Source organism: Salvelinus sp. IW2-2015, linkage group LG18 (assembly GCF_002910315.2).
Source record: "Salvelinus sp. IW2-2015 linkage group LG18, ASM291031v2, whole genome shotgun sequence".
In the NCBI taxonomy this organism is placed as follows: Eukaryota; Metazoa; Chordata; class Actinopteri; order Salmoniformes; family Salmonidae; genus Salvelinus; species Salvelinus sp. IW2-2015.
In genome coordinates, this window is record NC_036858.1 from 37,770,699 (window position 1) to 37,797,946 (window position 27,248).

Here is a 27,248-nt window from a genome sequence, read left to right on the forward strand (position 1 = left end):
ATACCCAAAAAATGTAAATGAAGAAAAAAGTAAGAGATAAGAAAAACAAATAATTAAAGAGCAGCAGTGAATAACAATAGCGGGGCTATATACAGAGGGTACTGGTACAGAGTCAATGTGTCAATGTGCGGGGGCACCGGTGTTGAGGTAATTGAGATAATTATGTACATGCAGGTAGCGTTGTTAAAGTGGATAATAACAGAGAGTAGTATTAGCNGAGTAGTATTAGCGTGGGGGGGGGGGTGCAAATAGTCTGGGTAGTCATTTGATTAGCTGTCCAGGAGTCTTATGGCTTGGGGGTAGAAGCTGTTTAGAAGCCTCTTGGACCTAGACTTGGCGCTCCGGTACCGCTTGCCGTGCGGTAGCAGAGAGAACAGTCTATGACTAGGTTGGCTGGAGTCTGACGATTTTTAGGGCCTTCCTCTGACACGGCCTGGTATAGAGGTCTGGTATAGAGTTGCCATACCAGGCAGTGATGGAACCCATCAGAATGCTCTCGATGTCACGTTCCTGACCTGTTTTCTCTTATTTTTGTATGTGTTTAGTTGGTCAGGGCGTGAGTTGGGGTGGGCATTCTATGTTATGTGTTTCTATGTTTGTTTAAATGGGTTGCCTGATATGGTTCTCAATTAGAGGCAGGTGTTTGACATTTCCTCTGATTGAGAACCATATTAAGGTAGGATGTTCTCACTGTTTGTTTGTGGGTGATTGTATCTCGTGTGTGTATGTGTTACCACACGGGACTGTTTCGTTTGTGTAGTCTGTTCCTGTTCGTGCGTTCTTCGTGTTTATGTAAGTGCTCAAGTTCAGGTCTGTCTACGTCGTTTTGTTGTTTTGTAATTTTTCAAGTATATTTTTGTGTTAGTGTTCGTTTACGTCTTGTTAAATAAATTCATTCATGTCTTCATCACCCGCTGCGCCTTGGTCCAATCTCTCTCCGCAAGACGAACGTTACAGAATCACCCACCAACAAAGGATCAAGCAGCGGGGAAAAGGAAAGCAACAGCGCACGAAGGAGGAATGGACATGGGAGGATGTTTTGGATGGCAAGGGTTGCTACACATGGGAGGAGATCCTGGCTGGTAGAGATCGCCTCCCATGGGAACAGCTGGAGGCAATTAGAAGAGCAGAGGCAACCGGAGAGAGGAACCGGCATTATGAGGGTACGCGGTTAGCACGGAAGCCTGTGAGTCAAGACCAAAAATTTATTGGGGGGGGGGATAAAAGGGAGTGTGGTGAAGTCAGGTAGGAGACCTGCGCATACTCCCTGTACTTACCGTGGAGAGCGAGAGTACGGGCAGACACCGTGTTACGCAGTAGAGCGCATGGTGTCTCCTGTACGTGTTCATAGCCCGGTGCGGGTTATTCCACCTCCCCGCACTGGTCAGGCGACGGGGAGCATACAACCAGGTAAGGTTGGGCAGGCTCAGTGCTCAAGGGAGCCAGTACGCCTGCACGGTCCGGTATTTCCGACGCCACCTCCCCGCCCCAGCCCAGTACCACCAGTGCTTACACCACGCACCAGGCTTCCTGTGCGTCTCCAGAGCCCTGTTCCTCCTCCACGCACTAGCCCTATGGTGCGTGTCTTCAGCCCGGTACCACCAGTTCGGGCACCACGCACCAAGCCTCCTGTGCGTCTCCAGAGCCCTGTTCCTCCTCCACGCACTAGCCCTGTGGTGCGTGTCTCCAGCCCATTACCACCAGTGCCTACACCACGCACCAAGCCTCCTGTGCGTCCTGTTGCTGTTCCCTGCACTAGCCTGATGGTGCGTGTCCTTAGCCCGGTACCTCCAGTTCCGGTACCACGCACCAGGCCTACCAGTGCGCCTCAGCCGGCCAGAGTCTGCCGTCTGCCCAGCGGCGCCTGAACTGCCCGTTCTGCCCAACGCCATCTGAGCTGTCCGTCTGCCAACGCCGCCTGCGCTGCCCGTCTGCAAGCACCGTCAGAGCTGCACGTCTGTCCCGAGCTTCAAAGCCGCCCGTCTGTCCGAGCCTTCAAAAGCCGTCCGTCTGTCCGAGCCTTCAGAGCGCCCGTCTGTCCCGAGCCTTCAGAGCCGTCCGCCAGACAGGAGCCGCTAGACGTCCGCCAGACAGGAGCAGCCAGAGCCGTCGCCCAGACAGGAGCAGCCAGAGCCTCCGCCAGACAGAGCAGCCAGAGCCTTCCGCCAGACAGGAGCAGCCAGAGCCTTCCGCCAGACAGGAGCAGCCAGAGCCTTCCGCCAGACAGGAGCAGCCAGAGACCGTCCGCCAGCAGGAGCAGCCAGAGCCTTCCGCCAGACAGGAGCAGCCAGAGCCTTCCGCAGACAGGAGCGCCAGAGCCTTCCGCCAGACAGGAGCAGCCAGAGCCTTCCGCAGGACAGGAGAAGCCAGAGCCTTCCGCGAGCCATGAGCAGCCAGAGCCGTCAGCGCAGCCATGAGCAGCCAGAGCCGTCAGCGAGCCATGAGCAGCCAGAGCTAGCGAGCCGATGAGCAGCCAGAGCCGTCAGCGAGCCATGAGCAGCAGAGCCGTCAGCGAGCCATGAGCAGCCAGATCCGTCAGCCAGCCATGAGCAGCCAGATCCGTCAGCCAGTCCGGAGCTGCAGTCCCTCAGTCCGGAGCTGCCGTCCCTCAGTCCGGAGCTGTCGTCCCCAGTCCGGAGCTGTCGTCCCTCAGTCCGGTGCTGCCCCTTATCCCGGTGCTGCCCCTTATCCCGGTGCTGCCCCTTATCCCGGTGCTGCCCCTTAATTTAGGTGGGTGTTATTTGGGGGTGGTCATTGGGAGGTGGCTACAAAAGCGGGGATTGACTATGGTGGGGTGGGACCACGCCCAGAGCCTGAGCCACCACCGTGGACAGATGCCCACCCAGACCCTCCCCTAGACTTTATGCTGGTGCAGTCCGGAGTTCTCACCTTTGAGGGGGGTTATGTCACGTTCCTGACTTTTCTCTTTTTTGTATGTGTTTAGTTGGTCAGGGCGTGAGTTGGGGTGGGCATTCTATGTTATGGCCTTCTAGTTTGTTTAATGGGTTGCTGAAATGGTTTCAATTAGAGGCAGGTGTTTGACATTTCTCTGATTAGAACCATTATTAAGGTAGGCTGTTCTCCTGTTTGTTTGTGGGTGATGTAATCTCGTGTCTGATGTGTTACCACACGGGACTGTTTCGTTGTGTAGTCTGTTCCTGTTCGTGCGTTCTTCGTGTTTATGTAAGTGCTCAAGTTCAGGTCTGTCTACGTCGTTTTGTTGTTTGTAATTTTCAAGTATATTTTCGTGTTAGTGTTCGTTTACGTCTTGTTAAATAAATTCATTCATGTCTTCATCACCCGCTGCGCCTTGGTCCAATCTCTCTCCGCAAGACGAACGTTACACTCGATGGTTTAGCTGTTAAAATATTTTTTGAGGATCTCGAGACCCATGCAAATCTTTTCAGTCTCTTGAGGGGTAATAGGTTTTGTCATGCCCTCTTCACAACTGTCTTGGTGTGCTTGGACCATGTTAGTTTGTTGTTGATGTGGACGCGAAGGAACTTGCTCTCAACCTGCTCCACTACAGCCCCGTCAATGAGATTGGGGGCGTGCTTGGTCCTCTTTTATCTGTAGTCCACAATCATCTCTTTTGTCTTGATCACATTGAGGGAGAGGTTGTTGTCCTTGCACCACATGGTCAGGTCTCTGACCTCCTCCCTATAGGCTGTCTCATTGTTGTCAGTGATCAGGCCTACCACTGTTGTGTCATCAGCAAACTTAATGATGGTGTTGGAGTTATGGCTGGTCGTGCAGTCATGAGTGAACAGGGAGTGCAGGAGGGGACTGAGCACGCACCCCTGAGGGGCCCCTGTGTTGAGATTCAGCGTGGCGGATGTATTGTTACCTACCCTTACCACCTGGGGGCGGCCCGTCAGGAAGTCTAGGATCCAGTTGCAGAGGGAGCTGTTTACTCCCAGGGTCCTTAGCTTAGCGATGAGTTTTGAGCGCACTATGGTGTTGAACCCTGAGCTGTTGTCAACGAATAGCATTCTCACATAGGTGTTCCTTTTGTCCAGGTGGGAAAGGGCAGTGTGGATGCAATAGGGATTGCATCATCTGTGAATCTGTTGGTGCGGTATGCAAATTTGAGTGGGTCTAGTGTTTTTGGGAAAATGGTGTTGATGTGAGCCATGACCAGCCTTTCAAATAATTTCATGGCTACAGACGTGAGTGCTACAGGTCGGTAGTCATTTAGGCAGGTTACCTTAGTGTTCTTGGGCACAGGGACTATGGTGGTCTGCTTTAAACATGTTGGTATTACAGACTCGAACAGGGAGAAGTTGAAAATGTCAGTGAAGACACTTGCCAGTTGGTCAGTGCATGCTCGGAGTACACGTCCTGGTAATCTGTCTGGCTTAGCGGCCTTGTGAATGTGTAAACATTTTAAGGTCTTAAGTTTTAAGGTCTTACTCACATCGGCTGCGGAGAGCGTGATCACACAGTCATCAGGAACAGTTGATGCTCTCATGCATGTTTCAGTGTTACTTGCCTCGACCCAAGCATAGAAGTTATTTAGCTCATCTAGTAGGCTCGTGTCACTGGGTAGCTCTTGGCTGTGCTTCCCTTTGGAGTCTGTAATAGTTTGCAAGGCCTGGCACATCCGACGAGCATCGGAGCCGGTGTAGTACGATTCGATCTTTGTCCTGTATTGGCGCTTTGCCTGTTTGATGGTTCATCGGAGGGCATCGCGGGATTTCCTATAAGCTTCCGGGTTAGAGTCCTTGAAAGCGGCAGCTCTACCCTTAGCTCAGTGCGAATGTTGCCTGTAATTCATGGCTTCTGGTTGGGGTATGTACGTACAGTCACTGTGGATACGACGTCATCGATGCACTTTTTGATAAAGCCAGTGACTGATATCGGTAATCAGTATAGGTTTTGTTTGGCAAGGAAAATATTGGATATCGGTATCGGCCAAAAATGTCATATCGGTGCATCGCTAGTTATTATATCAACATTTGAGTATAAAGGTGTTTCCGCTGCCATTTCTCGCATAACTCATTTTACCGACACAAAAAGATCCCACCATGTAGAACAAACAAATTATCTGTCTGCATTTATAAAATTGTAACGAAACTTCCTGTTTCCATCACAGCTGTCGTAATTTTTTTATACGGTATGACTTTACTCGCATTAAAAACTGGGGATGGAAACGTGGTTAACTTCTTATGGCTGCAGGGGCAGTATTGAGTAGCTTGGATGAAAAGGTGCCCAGAGGTGCCCAGAGTAAACTGCCTGCTCCTCAGTCCCAGTTGCTAATATATGCAAATTATTGGTCTATTTGAATAGAAAACACTCTGAAGTTTCGAAAACTGTTTGAATTATGTCTGTGAGTATAACAGAACTCATATGGCAGGCAAAAACCTGAGAAAGAAATCCAACCAGGAAGTGGGAAATCTGAGGTTTGTAGGTTTTCAACTCATCGCCTATCGAATACACAGTGGGATATGGGTCATTTTGCACTTCCTACGGCTTCCAAAAGATGTCAACAGTCTTTAGAACCTTGTCTGATYCTTCTACTGTGAAGTGGGGCCGAAGGAGAGGGGATTGAGTAAGGTCTATCATGAGCTGAACATGCGCTGACCATGCGCGTTCATGTGAGAGCGAGCTCTGTTCTATCGCATTTCTGAAGACAAAGGAATTCTCCAGTTGGAACATTATTGAAGATTTATATTAAAAACATCCTAAAGATTAATTCAATACATCGTTTGACATGTTTCTACTGACTGTTACGGAACTTTTTGACATTTCGTCTGCTTTTAGTGAACGCGCTTCGTGACTTTGGATTTGTTTACCAAACGCACTAACAAAAGTAGCTATTTGGACATAAATGATGGACATTACCGAACAAATCAAACATTTATTGTGGAAGTGGGATTCCTGGGAGTGCATTCTGATGAAGTTCATCAAAGTTAAGTGAAGATTTATAATGTTATTTCTGATTTCTGTTGACTGCACAATATGGCGGGTACCTGTATGGCTTGATTGGGCTCTGACCGCCAACCTTAGATTATTGCATGGTTTTTGCTTTTTCCGTAAAGCTTTTTTGAAATCTGACACAGCGGTTTCATTAAGGAGAAGTGGATCTAAAATTCCATGTATAACACTTGAWCTTTGATCAACGTTTATTATGAGTATTTCTGGATGATGTGGCTCTGCAAAATCACCGGATGTTTTTGGAACTACTGAACATAACGCACCAATATACTGCAATTTTTTTATATAAATATGAACTTTACCGAACAGAACATACATGTATTGTGTAACATGAAGTCCTATGAGTGTCATCTGATGAAGATCATCAAAGGTTAGTGATTAATTTTACCTCTATTTCTGCTTTTTGTGACTCCTGTCTTTGGCTGGAAAAATGGCTGTGTTTTTCTGTGATTTGGTGGTGCTTTCGCTGTAAAGCCTTTTTAAAATCGGACACTGTGGTGGGATTAACAACAAGAGTACCTTTAAAATGGTATAAGATAGTTGTATGTTTGAGGAAATTTAATTATGAGATTTCTGTTTGAATTTGGCGCCCTGCACTTTCACTGGCTGTTGTCATATTGATCCCGTTAACGGGATTGCAGCCCWAAGAAGTTTTAATAACTATCACAAAAATTCAGTATAGAACCATCTTTCTAACCAATAAAGTTAGCAGTTAGCAGCTGGTCATCATCCTCTCGATGTGACAAATGTCCTATGCACACTGCCTTCATACAGCATCAAAGAAATGAGAGGAACTCTCAGTACCACTAATGATTACGTTACGGGGGTGATTGGTGGATGTCATGGTTACCTACAGGCAGTCCCAAGAGTGCTGTGCATAGAGGAGATATTAAGGAATTCTGCATCACCCGTCTCTGTCAGCTGAGCAGAGAACAACTTCACCACCACATACTAGTAACAGTGGACTGCATGGAAAGAGGGCGGGAGCAAGAGAAATGGTTTGAAGTCATTATCGTTTTACTGTGTATATGGACAGTTTTATAACTCTTTCCTCTAGCATCTTCACAAGGTCCTTTGCTGTTGTTCTGGGATTGATTTGCACTTTTCGCACCAAAGTACGTTCATCTCTAGGAGAGAGAACGCGTCTTCTTCCTGAGCGGTGTGACGGCTACGTGGTCCCATGGTGTTTATACTTGCGTACTATTGTTTGACGGCTACTTGTGGAGGTCTACAATTTTTTTCTGAGGTTTTGGCTGATTTCTTTTGATTTACCCATGACAAGCAAAGAGGCACTGAGTTTGAAGGTAGGCCTTGAAATACATCCACAGGTACACTTCCAATTGACTCAAATTACGTCAATTAGCCTATCAGAAGCTTCTAAAGCCAAGACATAATTTTCTGGAATTTTCCAAGCTGTTTAAAGGCACAGTCAACTTAGTGTATGTAAACMTCTGACCCACTGGAATTGTGATACAGTGAATTATAAGTGAAATAATCTGTCTGTAAACAATTGTTGGATAAATTACTTGTGTCATGCACACAGTAGATATCCTAAACAACTTGCCAAAACTATAGCTTGTTAACAAGAAATTTGTGGAGTGGTTGAAAAATGATTGTTAATGACTCCAACCTAAGTGTATGTAAACTTCCGACATCAACTGTATATCGACATAACCTGAAAGGCCGCTCAGCAAGGAAGAAGCCACTGCTCCAAAACCGCCATAAAAAAGCCAGACTATGGTTTGCAACTGCACATGGGGACAAAGAGCGTACTTTTTGGAGAAATGTCCTCTGGTCTGATGAAACAAAAATAGAACTGTTTGGCCAAAATGACCATCATTATGTTTGTAGGAAAAAGGGGGAGGCTTGCAAGCCGGAGAACACCGTCCCAACAGTGAAGCACGGGGGTGGCAGCATCATGTTGTGGGGATGCTTTGCTGCAGGAGGGACTGGTGCACTTCACAAAATAGATGGTATCATGAAGGAGGAAAATTATGTGGATATATTGAAGCAACATCTCAAGACATCAGTCAGGAAGTTAAAGCTTGGTCGCAAATGGATCTTCCAAATGGACAATGACCCCAAGCATACTTCCAAAGTTGTGGCAAAATGGCTTAAGGACAACAAAGTCAAGGTATTGGAGTGGCCATCACAAAGCCCTGACCTCAATCCTATACAAAATGTGTGGACAGAACTAAAAAAGTGTGTGCAAGCAAGGAGGCCTACAAACCTGACTCAGTTACACCAGCTCTGTCAAGAGGAATGGGCCAAAATTCACCAAACTTATTGTGGGAAGCTTGTGGAAGGCTACCCGAAACGTTTGACCCAAGTTAAACAATTTTAAGGCAATGCTACCAAATACTAATTGAGCGTATGTAAATTTCTGACCCACTGGGAATGTGATGAAAGAAATAAAAGCTGAAATAAATCATTCTCTATACTATTATTCTGACATTTCACATTATTAAAATAAAGTGGGGATCCTAACTGACCTAAGACAGGGAATTCTTACTAGGATTAAATGTCAGGAATTGTGAAAAACTGAGTTTAAATGTATTTGGCTAAGGTGTATGTAAGCTTCCGACTTCAACTGTAGCTAGCTGACATTAACCTAGCTTGTCTCACCAATAGCCTGCTTTAATAACAGACTAACAAATAACTACTTATTTCAGTATTGAAATGGAAGTCATAGTTGACTAGCTGGCTAATTGGTTAGCTAGTTTATCTCCTAAAAACTATAGAACTTACCTGTTTATTATTGTCAGCCATCGTTTACCTTTCATGTCTATGGTCAAAAATCTGGTTTTGGAGCAGTCAAGCTGTGATTTGTCCCAAGACCTAACCAATTGCATTTCAGAAGACTGCTACAATGTTCTTTGGCTAGAATTTCCCCTTTTTATAAAATTATAGTAAGCGGTTGTGAGAGCTAAATGGATTTTGGAGAGCGAACTGGAAAATTGGTGTGAGAGGGAGTCAGGACGTGGTGTATTTGTGAGAGTGCAGTCATTTTTGAGATGTAGTAAGTAATTAACTGCATGCGGAAATTAAGTTCTGCTCGCTCAAAGCTACACTCGCAAGCTCTCAAGTTTAATTTGTGTGCACCACGCTGGCCTGCGCTCGCGGGACCTGCTCTCTCTCAATCAATGATGTTTCATCTTGCTCACTTGCGCCATCTTGCGCCCATTCGACTTTTGAATCGGATTTGACACCATACTAATGCTATTGCCATCGATGAACGCAGCAGCGTTTGTGACGTTTTGCTAATATTTCTGAAAAAAAAACAGAAAAAAAACAGACTTCGTGTGAATTGATTTGTGCGTCGAAATAGGATTGTATTCTATTTTTTTTATTTGCAGAAAAACCAACAGACAAGGTCAAGGGAGGCATATATCTTTATTTTGACCTCGATAAGCGCTAATGTTGTGTCAATCCGAAAAAATGCGATAGATCCTCTCCAACCTGGCATTTCTTCATTTGTGGATTAATAGTTATGAGTAATATGAAATGCCATGAAAGAAGTGAAGTGTAATGTCTTGTTTGAAATAGGTTTCATTAAGAAGCATATCCATGTAAAAGAAAAGTGTATGCTACTGATAATAATGAAGTGTTATGGTAAGAGTAAAGTAGCAGAAAAGCCACGTGTTTTTTTTTTGTCTGATATGCGCCAAATTACCATAATCTCAAATTCCAGAGAGAGAGAGAGAGAAAGACAGAGACAGACAGACAGAGTGAGAGAGCGAGTCGGGCATTTGGAGTATCCATTTCTAGGATCTTGGATATGTTGGTCATGCCTTACCCAGGCCTAGAAGGTTGATGGCTGACTCGGGGCTCCTCTTGGGACTGACTTTGGATTCTGTCTGAAGCTCCACCTTCTTCTGTGAAGACTGGAAGGAAGAGCAAAGAGAGAGCAGAGTCAGCACACAATCAAAGATATGTAGAACACAGCACTAAGAGACACATTTACAGGATTCCATATGGTTGGACAGTTGTATATTGTTGTAAAGGGTTGAGCAGAATTACTGTGCACCATTCCGTGTTCATCAGGCACACAGTTATGGTTACACAGTTGAGCTACACAGTAGTCATTCTGAAACACAGACACATATTGGCATATGCCCTCTTACATAAACGGTTTACATCTCTAGGAATCGGGACTAACTGATTGTAATTGGCCATCATCGCTGACTAGTTGGTGACCGGATCTCACGGCTGGCTCTAGATTGTGATTGGATGTAAGGACTGGCTCTAGCTTTATTGACTGGTTATCAGGGCTGGCTCTAAATTGTGATTGGATGTAAGAACTGTCTCTAGTTTGTGATTGGCAATTTGGTTGTCAGGCTAAGCCTATTTGTTGTTGACAGTGGAAACCTAATCTGATGTGAGCCCAGAGATCAATACATCTTCAGCAACACCGGGCAAACAAAGTGAGAATTCTAATCTGTCACCATCCTGCTGGGAAGGAACACCAGCTGCACACTGCCTTCCATGTCCATTACCATCACCTTTACATCAACAGCAGAGCAGCACAGAACTGCATACCAAGTAGAGGACAGTTGAAAGCTGTAAACGCCCACACAAAGTAGCCTAAACGCCAACACAAAGTAGCCTAAACGCCAACACAAAGTAGCCTAAACGGCCCACACAAAGTAGCCTAAACGGCCCACACAAAGTAGTCTAAACGGCCCACACAAAGTAGCCTACACGGCCCTCACAAAGTAGTCTAAACACCCACATAAAAAGCAGACGAGGCTGAAATGCTGCGAAGATCAGCACAAACTAACCCAACCAGAGGTCGACCGATTAATCGGAATGGCCGATTATTTAGGGCCGATTTCAAGTTTTCATAACAATCGGTAATTTTTGGACACCGATCATGGCCGATTACATTGCACTCCATGAGGAGACTGCATGGCAGGCTGACTACCTGTTATGCGAGTGCAGCAAGGAGCCAAGGTAAGGTGCTAGCTAGCATTAAACTTATTTTATGAAAAACAATCAATATTAACATAATCCCTAGTTAACTACACATGGTTGATGATATTACTAGTTAATCTAGCTTGTCCTGCGTTGCATATAATCGATGCGGTGCCTGTTAATTTATCATTGAATCACAGCCTACTTCGCCAAACGGGTGATTTAACAAGCGCATTCGCGAAAAAGCACAGTCATTGCACCAATGTGTACCTAACCGTAAACATCAATGCCTTTCTTAAAATCAATACACAGAAGTATATATTTTTAAACCTGCATATTTAGTTAAAAGAAATTCATGTTAGCAGGCAATATTAAACTATGGAAATTTTGTCACTTCTCTTGCGTTCATTGCACACAGAGTCAGGGTATATGCAACAGTTTGGGCCGCCTGGCTTGTTGCGAACTAATTTAACAGAATTTTACGTAATAATGACATAACATTGAAGGTTGTGCAATGTAACAGCAATATTTAGACTTATGGATGCCACCCGTTAGAGAAAACGTTTTGTTTTCGAAATTATAGTTTACGGATTTGACCATATTAATGACCTAAGGCTCGTATTTCTGTGTGTTATTATATTATAATTAAGTCTATGATTTGATAGAGCAGTCTGACTGAGCGGTGGTAGACAGCAGCAGGCTCGTAAGCATTCATTCAAACAGCACTTTCCTGCGTTTGCCAGCAGCTCTTCGCAATGCTTGAAGCACAGCGCTGTTTATGACTTCAAGCCTATCAACTCCCGAGATTAGGCTAATTTTCAATCATATTTTCGTGTTAGTGATTCGTTTACGTCTTGTTAAATAAATTCATTCATGTCTTCATCACCCGCTGCCGCCTTGGTCAATCTCTCTCCGCAGACGAACGTTACACTCGCATGGTTTAGCTGTTAAAAATTTCTCTTGAGGATCTCGAGGACCCATGCAAATGTTTTCAGTCTCTGGAGGGGAATAGGTTTTGTCATGCCCTCTTCACTACTGTCTTGGTGCTGTTGGACCATGTTAGTTTTGTTGTTGATGCTGCGACCAAGGACACTTGGCTCTCAACCTGTCACTACAGCCCCGTGCAGAGCAATGGGGGCGCGCGCGTCCTCTTGTTTCCTGTGTCCACACTCAATCTTCTTTGTCTTGATCCGATTGCAGGAGAAGTTCGTTGTCCTTGCACCACCATGTGCAGGTCTCTGACCTCCCCTATAGGCTGTTCTTTGTCAGTTGATCAGCGCCTACCACTGTAGTGTCATACGGCAAAACTTAATGATGTGTTGGAGTTTGCCTGCTCGTGCAGTCATGAGTGAACAGGGACGGCAGGAGGGGACACTGAGCACCCACCCCCATGAGGCGCCCCTGTGTTGAGTCATTGCAGCGGATGTCGGGTATTTACCTACCCTTACCACCTGGGGCGGGCCGCTCAGGAAGTCAGCGATCCAGTTGCAGAGGCGAGCTGTTTTACTCAGGGTCCTTAGCTTAGCGATGAGTTTTGAGCGCACTATGGTGTTGAACCCTGAGCTGTTGTCAACGAATAGCATTCTCACATAGGTTTCCTTTTGTCCAGTGGCGAAAGGGCAGTGTGGATGCAATAGGATTGCATCATCTGTGAATCTGTTGGTGCGGTATGCAAATTTGAGTGGTCTAGTGTTTTTGGGAAAATGGTGTTGATGTGAGCCATGACCAGCCTTTCAAATAATTTCATGGCTACAGCGTGAGTGCTACAGTCGGTAGTCATTTAGGCAGGTTACCTTAGTGTTCTGGGCACAGGACTTATGGTGTCTGCTTAAACATGTTGGTATACAGACTCGAACAGGAGAGTGAGAATGTCAGTGAGACCACTGCCAGTTGGTCAGTGCATGCTCGGAGTACACGTCCTGGGTAATCTTCTGGCTTAGCGGCCTTTGTGAATGTGTAAACATTTTAAGGGTCTTAAGTTTAAGGTCTTACTCACATCGGCTGCGGAGAGCGTGAATCACACAGTCAGCAGGAACAGTTGATGCTCTCATGCATGTTTCAGTGTTACTTGCCTCGACCCAAGCATAGAAGTTATTTAGCTCATCTAGTAGGCTCGTGTCACTGGGTAGCTCTTGGCTGTGCTTCCCTTTGGAGTCTGTAATAGTTTGCAAGGCTGGCACATCCGACGAGCATCGGACCGGTTGTAGTACGAATTCGATCTTGTTCCTGTATTGGCCTTTGCCTGTTTGATGGTTCATCGGAGGGCATCGCGCGGATTTCCTATAAGCTTCCGGGTTAGAGTCCTTGAAAGCGGCAGCCTCTACCCTTAGCTCAGTGCGAATGATTGCTGTGAATTCATGGCTTCTGGTTGGGGATTGTACCTACAGTCACTGTGGATACGACGTCATCGATGCCACTTTTTGATAAAGGCCAGTGACTGATATCGGTAATCAGTATAGGTTTTGTTTGGCAAGGAAAATATTGGATATCGGTATCGGCCAAAAATGTCATATCGGTGCATCGCTAGTTATTATATCAACATTGGAGTATCAAAGGTGTTTCCGCTGCCATTTTCTCTGCTAAGCTTCATATTACCGACACAAAAAGATCCCACCATGTAGAACAAACAAATTATCTGTCTGCATTTATAAAATTGTAACGAAATCTTCCTGTTTCCATCACAGCTGTCGTAATTTTTTTATACGGTATGACTTTACTCGCATTAAAAAACGTGGGATGGAAACGTGGTTAACTCTTATGGCTGCAGGGGCAGTATTGAGTAGCTTGGATGAAAAGCGTGCCAGAGGTGCCCAGAGTAAACTGCCTGCTCCTCAGTCCCAGTTGCTAATATATGCAAATTATTGGTCTATTTGAATAGAAAACACTCTCGAAGTTCGAAACTGTTTGAATTATGTCTGTGAGTATAACAGAACTCATATGGCAGGCAAAACCTGAGAAAGAAATTCCAACCAGGAAGTGGGGAAATCTTGAGGTTTGTAGGTTTTCAACTCATCGCCTATCGAATACACAGTGGGATATGGGTCATTTTGCACTGCCTACGGCTTGCCAAAGAAATGTCAACAGTCTTTAGAACCTGTCTAGACTTCTACTGTGAAGTGGGGCCGAAGGAGAGGGGATTGAGTAAGGTCTATATGAGCTGAAACATGCGCTGACCACATGCGCGTTCATGTTGAGAGCGAGCTCTGTTCTATCGCATTTTCTGAAGACAAAGGAATTCTTCCAGTTGGAACATTATTGAATTTATATTAAAAAACATCCTAAAGATTAATTCAATACATCGTTTGACATGTTTCTACTGACTGTTACGGAACTTTTTTGACATTTCGTCTGCTTTTAGTGAACGCGCTTCGTGACTTGGATTGTTTTACCAAACGCACTAACAAAAGTAGCTATTGGACATAAATGATGGACATGTACCGAACAAATCAAACATTTATTGTGAAGTGGGATTCCTGGGAGTGCATTCTGATGAAGTTCATCAAAAGTTAAGTGAAGATTTTATAATGTTATTCTGATTTCTGTTGACTGCCACAATATGGCGGGTACCTGTATGCTTGATTGGGCTCTGACCGCCAACCTTAGATTATTGCATGGTTTTGCTTTTTCCGTAAAGCTTTTTTGAAATCTGACACAGCGGTTTCATTTAAGGAGAAGTGGATCTAAAATTCCATGATAACACTTGAACTTGGATCAACGTTTATTAATGAGTATTTCTGGATTGATGTGGCTCTGCAAAATCACCGGATGTTTTTGGAACTCACTGACATAACGCACCAATATACTGCAATTTTTTTATATAAATATGAACTTTACGAACCACAGAACATACATGTATTGTGTAACATGAAGTCCTATGAGTGTCATCTGATGAAGATCATCAAAGGTTAGTGATTAATTTTACCGTCTATTTCTGCCTTTTTGTGACTCCTGTCTTTGGCTGGAAAAATGGCTGTGTTTTTCTGTGATTTGGTGGTGCTTTCGCTGTAAAGCCTTTTTAAAACTCGGACACCTGTGGTGGGATTAACAACAAGAGTACCTTTAAAATGGTATAAGATAGTTGTATGTTTGAGGAAATTTAATTATGAGATTTCTGTTTGAATTTGGCGCCCTGCACTTTCACTGGCTGTTGTCATATTGATCCGTTAACGGGATTGCAGCCCAAAAAGTTTTAATAACTATCACAAAAATTCAGTAAGAACCATCTTTTCTAACCAATAAAGTTAGCAGTTAGCAGCTGGTCATCATCCTCTCGATGTGACAAATGTCCTATGCACACTGCCTTCATACAGCATCAAAGAAATGAGAGGAACTCTCAGTACCACTAATGATTACGTTACGGGGTGATTGGTGGATTGCATGGTTACCTACAGGCAGTCCCAAGGAGTGCTGTGCATAGAGGAGATATTAAGGAATTCTGCATCACCCGTCTCTGCTCAGCTGAGCAGAGAACAACTTCACCACCACATACTAGTAACAGTGGACTGCATGGAAAAGGGCGGGAGCAAGAGAAATGGTTTGAAGTCATTATCGTTTTACTGTGTATTATGGACAGTTTTATAACTCTTTCCTCTAGCATCTTCACAAGGTCCTTTGCTGTTGTTTCTGGGTTGATTTGCACTTTCGCACCAAAGTACGTTCATCTCTAGGAGAGAGAACGCGTCTTCTTCCTGAGCGGTGTGTGACGGCTATCATGGTCCATGGTGTTTATACTTGCGTACTATTGTTTGACGGCTACCTTGTGAGGTTTTGGGCTGATTTCTTTTGATTTACCCATGACATAGCAAAGAGGCACTGAGTTTGAAGTAGGCCTTGAAATACATCCACATACACTTCAATTGACTCAAATTACACGTCAATTAGCCTATCAGAAGCTTCTAAAGCCAAGACATAATTTTCTTGGAATTTCCAAGCTGTTTAAAGGCACAGTAACTTAGTGTATGTAAACGTCTGACCCACTGGAATTGTGATACAGTGGAATTATAAGTGAAATAATCGTCTGTAAACAATTGTTGGATTAATACTTGTGTCATGCAACATCAGTAAATATCACTAACCCTGCCAAAAACTATAGCTTGTTGTAACAAAGAAATTGTGGAGTGGTTGAAAAATTGATTGTTAATGACTCCAACCTAAGTGTATGTAAACTTCCGACATCAACTGTATATCGACATAACCTGAAAGCCCGCTCAGCAAGGAAGAAGCCACTGCTCCAAAAAACCGCCATAAAAAGCCAGACTATGGTTTGCAACTGCACATGGGGACAAAGAGCGTACTTTTGGAGAAATGTCCTCTGGTCTGATGAAACAAAAATAGAACTGTTTGCCAAAATGACCATCATTATGTTTGTAGGAAAAAGGGGAGGCTTGCAAGCCGGAGAACACCGTCCCAACAGTGAAGCACGGGGTGGCAGCATCATTGTTGTGGCGGATGCTTTGCTGCAGGAGGGACTGGTGCACTTCACAAAATAGATGGTATCATGAAGGAGGAAAAATATGTGGATATATTGAAGCAACATCTCAAGACATCAGTCAGGAAGTTAAAGCTTGGTCGCCAATGGATCTTCCAAATGGACAATGACCCCAAGCATACTTCCAAAGTTGTGGCAAAATGGCTTAAGGACAACAAACAAGGTATGGAGTGGCCATCACAAAGCCCTGACCTCAATCCTATACAAAATGTGTGGACAGAACTAAAAAAGTGTGTGCAAGCAAGAGGCTACAAACCTGACTCAGTTACACCAGCTCTGTCAAGAGGAATGGGCCAAAATTCACCAAACTTATTGTGGGAAGCTTGTGGAAGGCTACCCGAAACGTTTGACCCAAGTTAAACAATTTTAAGGCAATGCTACCAAATACTAATTGAGCGTATGTAAATTTCTGACCCACTGGGAATGTGATGAAAGAAATAAAAGCTGAAAATAAATCATTCTCTATACTATTATTCTTACATTTCACATTATTAAAATAAAGTGGGGATCCTAACTGACCTAAGACAGGGAATTCTTACTAGGATTAAATGTCAAGGATTGTGAAAAAACTGAGTTTAAATGTATTTGGCTAAGGTGTATGTAAAGCTTCCGACTTCAACTGTAGCTAGCTGACATTAACCTAGCTTGTCTCACCAATACCTGCTGAATAACAGACTAACAAATCATACTTATTTCAGTATTGAAATGGAAGTCATAGTTGACTAGCTGGCTAATTGGTTAGCTAGTTTATCTCCTAAAAACTATAGAACTTACCTGTTTATTATTGTCAGCCATCGTTTACCTTCATGTCTATGGTCAAAAATCTGGTTTTGGAGCAGTCAAGCTGTGAGTTGTCCCAAGACCTAACCAATTGCATTTCAGAAGACTGCTACAATGTTCTTTGGCTAGAATTTCCCCTTTTTATAAAATTATAGTAAGCGGTTGTGAGAGCTAAATGGATTTGGAGAGCGAACTGGAAAATTGGTGTGAGAGGGAGTCAGGACGTGTGTATTTGTGAGAGTGCAGTCATTTTTGAGATGTAGTAAGTAATTACTGCATGCGGAAATTAAGTTCTGCTCGCTCAAAGCTACACTCGCAAGCTCTCAAGTTTAATTTGTGTGCACCACGCTGGCCTGCGCTCGCGGGACCTGCTCTCTCTCAATCAATGATGTTTCATCTTGCTCACTTGCGCCATCTTGCGCCCATTCGACTTTTGAATCGGATTGACACCATACTAATGCTATTGCCATCGAGGATGGAACGCTGCCCCTCATCCTGGTGATGCCCCTTAATTTAGGTGGGGTTATATGGAGGGTGGTCATTTTGAGGAGGCTACGAAAGCGGGTAGTGACTAAGAGGGGATGGGAACCACGCCCAGAGCCTGAGCCACCACCGTGGTCAGATGCCCACCCAGACCCTCCCCTAGACTTTTGGTAGTGCGTCCGGAGTACGCACCTTGAGGGGGGGGGTTATGTCACGTTCCTGACCTATTTTATGTTATTTTTATATATGTATAGAGGGTCAGGGCGTGAGTTTGGGTGGGCATTATATGTTTTGTGTTTCATTGTTTAGGTCACTTGTAATTAGCCTTATATGGTTCTCAATCAGAGACAGGTGTTTGACGTTTTCCTCTGATTGAGAACCATATATAGGTTGGCTGTTCACACTGTTTGTTTGTGGGTGATTGTCTCCTGTGTCTTCCGTGTCTGTGTCTGCGCACCACACGGGACTGTTTTGGTTGTTCGGTTCGTTCATTTATGTAGTCTGTTCCTGTTCGTGAGTTCTGCGTGTTTTATGTAAGTTTCATGATCAGGTCTGTCTACGTTGTTTGTTTGTTATTTTGTATAAGTCAAGTATAGTTCGTGTCAGTGTTCGTCGCTTGTCAATAAATCATAATGTCAACATACCTCGCTGCGTATTGGTCCACCGATCCTTCTCTCCTCTCCTCGTCCGAGGAGGAGGAAGACGACAGCCGTTACATATATATAACAATCCGCCGATTAATCGGTATCAGCTTTTTTTGGTCCTCCAATAATCGGTATCAGTATCGGCATTGAAACCCAACCCCAAAAAATACCATCACAAATCAATATAGCCTACTACAGCCCGCAAAGACCAGCAATCCTTCATGCACTATAGGGCTTAAACAAACCAACCAAGTTTACCGAACCCTACACACTAACATCACAGAGACCAACAGGGAGGAAGAAGCCATACACATACACAGTTCCCTGATGCTGTGCAACTCATCTTGGGGAAAAAAGCCTAAGCTGGAGAAAAACAAACAGTTCTGTGAGTCTGGCCCCACTAGCTGTCTGTCACACAGAGATGTCACCAGCCAGCCCGACAGCTGCCTTATTAACACTACAAAAGAGATTGATAAAGCTGCCACTGTCTGGAGTTGTGTGTCAAGACAGCCCCGGAATGAAGGAGAGACGGAAAGAAAGAGAGAGTGAGAGACTTTACYACTTTAAAATGCTTCTTTAGTAAAACTAAAAGACAACGAAGGGCATTATGAAATAGGAGAGGACCGACACTGAAGCATCAATGTAAGGAAAAATACATCTCCATCAAAAGTAGTACACACAGCTCCATAGCAACACTGTACATAACATTGAGGCTTAAGTCYAAACACAAAACAGCTCTCCTAATCATGGACTGACTAGAAACCTGTTCTGGAACACACCTGAACCACAACACAAGCATTATTCATCAAGCCCAGGGCATCTGCAATGTTTCTCTGGGCTGGGAGTGTTGGTTGTTTCATGTATGTGTGTGGTGGCGTTTGGAGGTGACGGAGCATTACTGTGGTGAATGGTTCAGAACTGCTGCAGCCTGACAGACTTTAACAGTCTCTGACAGGCTCAACACACACACACACACACACACACACACACACACCACACACACACACACACACACCACACACACACCACACACACACACACACACACACACACACACACCACACACACACACACACACACACACACACACAGCTTCTCTAAGAGGTTTTGTCACAGAGGGAAGATCCTAAGCTGCCACACAGAAGTGTTTCTTCCAGAGCTAAATTAATTGGACAGTCACACACACACACACACACACACACACACACACACACACACACACACACACACACACACACACGATGTTCACACCCCCTGGAGTCTACCTCTAGATTGTTGGAGAAAGGCCAGGGCCAGTGTTTGGGAGTTGTGAAAAAAATGAATCAAATCAAACACAAACACACACACACACACACACTCTTTGTACACACAGACGCACAGAGCTGATGAAGGGACCATTCAGAAACAGGAGTCAACACGCGTGTGTGCGGAAGTGCAAGTGTGTGTGTGTTTGTTGTGTGAAAGCCTGTCACTGATATCTGTACAGTTCCACACCAACAATGCAGAAAGCTTGCAAATGTGGAAACTGCCAGACAGTGGCTATAAAGCTGGGCTTTAGAGAACTGTGTGTGTGTGTGTGTGTGTCTTTTAAGTATAGCTGCTTGGCTTGGAGGTGAGTTGTTTAGACTGATCTCACACTAAAGCTACCTCTCTCTCCATCTCTTTGCAGATTCCCACATTAAAGACCTGCGTGATAGTCTCACAGGGCACTGTTCAACGCAAGCCAACGCAGCCCTGTTTTCCAATTTTGCTCTTATTATACAACATTATTCAGCCACTTCACATAAAGTAATTCGATTTATGTTTTTTTTTACACCCCATCCCAGCTCGCCCACACGGGGGGGTCACAAAATACTTTCATATAAGCCTGAATTAGAGACTCTTTGGTGTGTTTGTGTGTAATTGGAGTGTGTCTGTGTGTATTGCGTTGCTGTGTGTGTGTGTGCAATCGCACAAAGGGCAGATACGTGGTCATTCGCTCCCTGTCTGCGAGAGATCAAGTTTTAATTACGAGTTTTTACACAAAAGGCTTTATAAATGCTTATCTCTTGGCTTCGCAGGAACAGAGCGAACACAGTTGGAGTCAGTCATGGTGAAAGACCAAACGAGCTCAATGCTGAGTTGACTGTGGTTGGACAAGTCACACATTCAAACTCACACACACTCAGAAAGGACAGAAGGTAGAAATGTAGAGTTCCTGGAAATTCAGCTCTCTTTTTTACTGTATTTTCCKAGGGTGTGCTCTGGTTGAGAGTGTTTGAGATATAGCCTACACAAATCTCACCTAGGGCCCTCCCAAGAGGCTAGGCCAGCCCTGTTTGTGTGAGTGGGCAAGCAAGGAAGGTAAGCTGTTAGTCACAGGATACTTCAGCTTTCACACCATTTGCTCAAACCAACTCCCATCGACCAGAGATGTGGTGTAGCATGTGTATGGGACGTCTCTCCGTGTGTGTGTACAGTGCCTTCAGAAAGTCTACACACCCCTTGACTTTTGCCACATTTTGTTGTTTTTTACAGCCTAAACTAAAAAATGAATTACATTGAGATGTTGTGTAACTGGCCTACAAACAATACCCCCCAAAAGTGGATAAATGTTTACAAATTAATATAAAATGAAAAGCTGAAATGTCTTGAGTCCTTTGTTATGGAAAGCCTAAATAACTTCAGGTGTAAAAATGAACAAGTCACATAATAAATTGCATGGACTCACTCTGTGTGTAATAATAGTGTTTAACATTATTTTTTAAATGACTACCTCATCTCTGTACCCCACACATACAGTTAGCTGTAAGGTCCCTCAGTTGAACAGATTCCAACCAACAAAGTCCAGGGAGGTTTATCAACACCTCGCAAAAAAGGGAACATTAGGTTAGGGCCAGGTAGGGCCTTTAAAAATAAAATAAAATCAATAACTAGTGCACGGGCAGAGCTCAYGGATCACTAACATTTTGAAGATGTGCCATTTGCTCGTGCTCTGCTGCGCAATACAGTCTTAATTGACTAAGATCATAACATTGTCACAAGTGCTTCAACCTCGTCAAATATAAGACAGGACAGATTATTACACAGAAAATAATAATGTTTCTTGAGTTTTGTTGGGGTTTAGAGTGACAGACAGAGAGAATCTAATGGATTTTCTAATGGAAGAAGTTATTTCTGATTTCGGGCCGGGCCTTGAATTTGGCAGAAGCAACCGGGCCTGGGTAGGGTAGGGCCTGTTGTAGGCCTGGGTAGGGTAGGGCATGAATGTTGTAGGCCTGGTAGGGCTCAGGCTACAAATTGCCCTTGAAACGGTCTCAGCTGATCTTCCTTCTCCAGCAGTGTATATCCAGCCTATTGATTAGCCTCCCTGTGGCTATGCTATCGATCCATGGCCCGCTATCCCCCCACTGAGAGAAGAGCGCGGWCTCTGTGTGTGAGTGTGTAAAGAGGGGGAGGCAGTTATTAGTCACCTGGATGCTGCTCGTTTGGGCTGCCAGTACATGTGTGTGCATGTTCGTGTSTGTTTATGTGTAACTGTGCATGCAAGAGGGGTGGGCTGTTAGGCACAGGATACTGCTGCTTTGAGCCCCATTCAAACCATTTGCGCAAACTATCTCCTATCAACCAGAGATAGCGCATGGTGTAGCATGTGTATGTGACGTCTCTGTGTGTGTGTTGTATCCTATCTCCCTCTCAGAGCCCATCCCCGCCCAGATGTGCTGTGCCCCCCTCTCCCTGATACAGTACCCCTAAATCCCCAGACTGTTACAGTAGCTGTCACAAACGCGTTCCATGCAGGGAACAGCACTAGTTCTCCTTTGATATTTATTTATGGACTGAAATAAAGAAACCGTACGCTCCCGCTCCGATGGGAGGGAGACGCCTTGTTGTTTGGCAGGAGGGAGGGAAACAGAGAGCGAATGAGAGAGAGACGGTGAGACAGAAACTGAGAGAGCGCAGAAAAGCTTGTGAATGATAGAGTGAGTGGAAAGGATAGATAGAGGGACTGCCTTGTGCATGGCTGTCTATGCCCAAGGCAACACACCTGTGTGTCACCCGAAATCACACCACTGTTGTATATGCCATTACCTCAAAATGTACTGCGGTTTGTGCACATGTTTTCCCCTCTCCATCTCTGTACCCTTCCCCCTCCCAATAAAATACACTACCTCACCACCCCTCTTCCCTCGCATCCTACACACTGTCACACACACACTCACTGCAGGTGTTACACTCTGACTTTGCACTCAGCCAGAGTTCAGCCAATGAGAATTGACACAGAGAGAGACCAGCAGATGGCCAGAATCATGGCTAGAGCCTAATTAGGCCTACAGCCCAAAGGCAGTGGACATACAGGGGAGGTGGGTTAGGAGGGGGGTAATAGAGAAAGGAGAGAGGAAAAGAGAATACAGATGGAGAGAGAAAAGGAAGGGAAAAGGGATGAATGAGAGAGAGGGGTGTGATGGATAGATGGATAAGAACAGGTGAGAAAGCATCTGTGCATGTTGAATTTGTTCATCAAAATGTAGAACTACATAGCCTTCAATAGCGAAGAGAATCTTAATAATCCTAGTTAAACCCAGTCAGTAGGCTATCCAACTAATCAGATGCTGAGGGAGGATCACTCTGATGCAAATAAGTTACCTAACAGCAGCCAGATGTTATTCCATACCTCTAGTTCCCGGATGGGCACTGGCGGCCTGGACGCGGACCCAATGTTTTTTTGGAACTCAGCCAAGGTCTCAATTTACTGTTGAGAGAGAGAATACACAAGGTGCAATTCCGAAATGTGCTTGTGCATCAGCAGTCACTCAATTAGCTCATGTCAGCTATTTTGTTTTTTTGATTGGTAAATTGGTCTAGCGGCCAGCTATCTAAACTTCTAGTAGGCATGGCCAAATTACTGACCAGCGTGGGGCCCATTCATCATCAGTTATCACATCACATGGCAAAATGCGGGGAATTTCATCGAATTAACTTTAAAACGTACATCATAAAAAGGGGGGGGTATGCAAACCAACGAGCCACTGCGGACCCTCATGATGAGTTCCGGACTTCTGTGGCCCCCACTCCCAACAAAGTAGACRATCCCTGCTATAGTCTATACAGCTGAGCCTAGGTCTATACGTCCTCATCTAACGTCTTCTATACGTTATCACCCCATCAAAACATTATCTAGTATCTATCTGCTAGTGCTACGTAATGGAAAAGCATCTAAACCATAGACTGTGCAACTCTTACTGCATCTCATAACATTGATTATACCATATCTCTCCCCTATCTCTGAATCATCCTAGACGACAAAAGTATGTGGACACCTGCTGGTCYAAAATCTCATTCCAAAATCATGGGCATCAATTTGGAGTTGGTCCCCCCTTTGCTACTATAACAGCCTCCACTCTTTTGGGAAGAGTGCTGCGGTGACTTGCTTCGATTCAGCAATAAGATCATTAGTGAGGTCGAGCACTGATGTTTGGCAATTAGGCCTGGCTCGCAGGCGGCTTTCGAATTCATCCCAAAGGTGTTCGATGGGGTTGAGGTCAGGGCTCTATGCAGCCAGGTCAAGTTCTTCCTCACCGATCTCGACAAACCATTTCTGTATGAACCTCGCTTTTTGCACGGGGGCAATGCCATGCCTGAAGCAGGAAAAAAGCCCTTCCCCAAACTGTTGCCACAAAGTTGGAAACACAAAATCGTCTAGAATGTCACTGTATTCTGTAGCGTTAAGATTTCCCTTCACTGGAACTAAGGGGCCCGAACCATGAAAAACAGCCCCAGACCATTATTCCTCCTCCACCAAACTTTACAGTCTGAACTATGCATTCGGCAAGTAGCGTTCTCCTGGCATCTGCCAAACCCAGATTTGTCCGTCGGACTGCCAGATGGCGAAGCGTGATTCATCACTCCAGAGAAAGCGTTTCCACTGCTCCAGAGTCCAACGGTGGCGAGTTTTACACCACTCCAGCCGACTCTTGGCATTGCGCATGATGATCTTAGACTTCTGTGCAGCTGCTCAGCCATGGAAACTCATTTCAAAAAGCTGCCGAAGAACTGTTCTTGTGCTGACATTGCTTCCAGAGGCAGTTTGGAACTCGGTAGTGAGTGTTGCGACCGAGGACAGACGATGTTTACGCGCTTCAGCACTCAGCGGCCCCATTCTGTGAGCTTGTGTGGCCTACCACTTCAGGGCTGAGTTGTTGTTGCTCCTAGACGTTTCCACCTCACAATAACAGCACCTGACTGGGGCAGTTGACCGGAGCAGCTCTAGCAGGGGAGAAATTTGACTAACTGACTTTTTGGAAAGGTGGCATTCTATGACGGTGCCACGTTGAAAGTCACTGAGCTCTTCAGTAAGGCCATTCTACTGCCAATGTGTGTCTATGGCGATTGCATGGCTGTGTGCTCGATTTTATAGACATGTGAGCAACTGGTGTGGCTGAAATAGCCCAATCCATACATTTTAAGGGGTGTCCTCATACTTTTGTATACAGTACCAGTCAAAAGTTCGGACACCTACTCATTCAAGGGTTTTTCAGATTTTTTTTGTATTTTCTACGTTGTAGAATAATAGTGAAGATATCAAAACTTTGAAATAACACATATGGAATCATGAAGTAACCAAAAACACATGTTAGAATCACCTTTGGCAGCGATTACAGCTGTGAGTCTTTCTGGGTAAGTCTGTAAGAGCTTTGAAAACCTGGATTGTACAATATTTGCCCATTATTTCTTTAAAAAATCAAGCTCTGTCAAGTTGGTTGTTGATCATTGCTAGGCATACATTTTCTAGTCTTGCTGATTTAAGTCAAAACTGTAACAAGGCCACGAACATTCAACCTTGTCTTGATAAGTAACTCCAGCATGTAATTGGCCCTTCGTTTTAGATTATTGTCCTGCTGAAAGGTGGATTTGTCTCCCAGTGTCTGTTGGAAAGCAGACTGAACCAGGTTTTCCTCTAGGACCTGTGCTTGGCACTATTCCTTTTTTTAAATCCTAAAAAACTCCCTAATCCTTGCCGATGACAAGCATACACATAACACGATGCAACCACCACTATGCTTGAAAATATGAAGAGTGGTACTCAGTGACGTGTTGTGTAAGACATAATGCTTTGTACTCAGGACAAAAATGTGAATTTCTTTGCCACATCTTTTAAAGTATTACTTTAACGCCTTATTGCAAACAGGATGAATGTTTTGGAATATTTTTTATTCTGTACAAGCTTCTTTCTTTTCACTCTGTCATGTAGGTAAGTATTGTGGATAACTACAATATTGTTGATCCATCCTCAATTCTACTATCACTGCCATTTAACTCTGCAACTGGATTAAAATTGGCCTCATGGTGAAATCCCTGAGTGGTTTCCTTCCTCTCAAGCAACTGAGTTAGGAAGGAGGCCTAGATCTTTGTGATGACTGTGTGTATTGATACACCATCCAAAGTGTAACAACTTTCCCATGCTCAAAGAGATAATCAATGTCGGCTTTTTTATTTTTACCAATAGGTGCCCTTCTTTGTGTGGCCTCCTGTCACTCCTGTCACGCCCTGATCGTCACGCCCTGACCGTTTATGCCTCTATTTTGGTTTGGTCAGGGTGTGATTTGGGTGGGCATTCTATGTTCCTTTTTCTATGTTTTGTATTTCTTTGTTTTGGCCGGGTATGGTTCTCAATCAGGGACAGCTGTCTATCGTTGTCTCTGATTTGGGAACCATACTTAGGTAGCTTTTCCCCACCTATGCTTTGTGGGTAGTTGTTTTCTGTTTAGTGTTTTGCACCTGACAGGACTGTTTCGGTTTCGGTTATTCACTTTGCTATTTTTGTTTAGTGTTCAGTTTAAATAAACAGTCATGAACACTTACCACGCTGCGCTTTGGTCCGATTCCTCTTCATCCGACGACGACACCCGTTACACCTCCCTGGTCTTTGTAGTTGAATCTGTGCTTGAAATTCACTGCTCGACTGAGGGACCTTAGAGATAATTGTATGTGTGGGTTACAGAGATGGGGTAGTCATTCACAAATCATGTTAAAACTTCTTCTTAATAGGGGGTGCCATTTTTACTTTGGGAAAAAATAATGCCCAAATTAAACGGCCTCGTACTCTGTTCTAGATCATATGATATGCATATTATTATTACTATTGGATAGAAAACACTCTGAAGTTTCTAAAAATGTTTGAATTATATATGTGAGTAAAACAGAACTCATTTGGCAGGCAAACTTCAACAGGAAGTGAAAATTCTGAAATGGGTCTCTGTGAAAGGCTTCGCCTATTCAATTGCCTTGTATTTATGGATATGTATGCACTTCATACGCCTTCCACTAGATGTCATCAGGCAGTAGAACGTTGAATGAGGTGTCTAGCCTGATGTGGGACCGAATGAGAGCTTTTGGAGTGACAGGTCAGCCATATTGGCAGTATTTTGCTGCGCACCTGGGTGCACCATATCATTGTCTGCAATGCCTTAGGTAGACACGAAGAAATGCTCCGTCTGGGACGTTATTGGATACATACGAGAAAAACATCCTAAAGAATGATTCTCAACTGAGTTTGACCAGTTTATTCGACTTTTATTATCACTTTTTGAATTTTTCGTTCCATGCGTCAAACTTTCATGGACACGTGAGCTACACATGCTAGCCAAAGTTGCTAATTCGACAGAAGAAATGGACATTCTAAAACAAAACAACGATTTATTGTGTTACAAGGATTACTGGCACTACATTCTGATGAAAGTTCATCAAAGGTAAGAGAATATTTATGATGTTATTTCATATTTTTGTTGAATATGTTGACTCCAACATGGCGGAGAATGGCTGAGCGCTYTCTCAGATTATTGTATGCTGTGCTTTTTACTAAAGTTTTTTWWATTTTTTATCTAACACAGCGGTTGCATTAAGAACGAGTGTATCTTTAATTATATGTACAACATGTATTTTTCATAAATGTTTTATGATGAGTATTTCTGTATTTCACGTTGCTCTCTGTAATTATTCCGGCTGTTTTGGAGCCATTTATG

General features: G+C 44.3%; 1 pseudogene; it reads right to left on the reverse strand.

The window, feature by feature from the left end:
- Nucleotides 1-27,248, reverse strand: part of LOC111978699 (uncharacterized) — an 88,095-nt pseudogene that overhangs the window by 25,838 nt on the left and 35,009 nt on the right.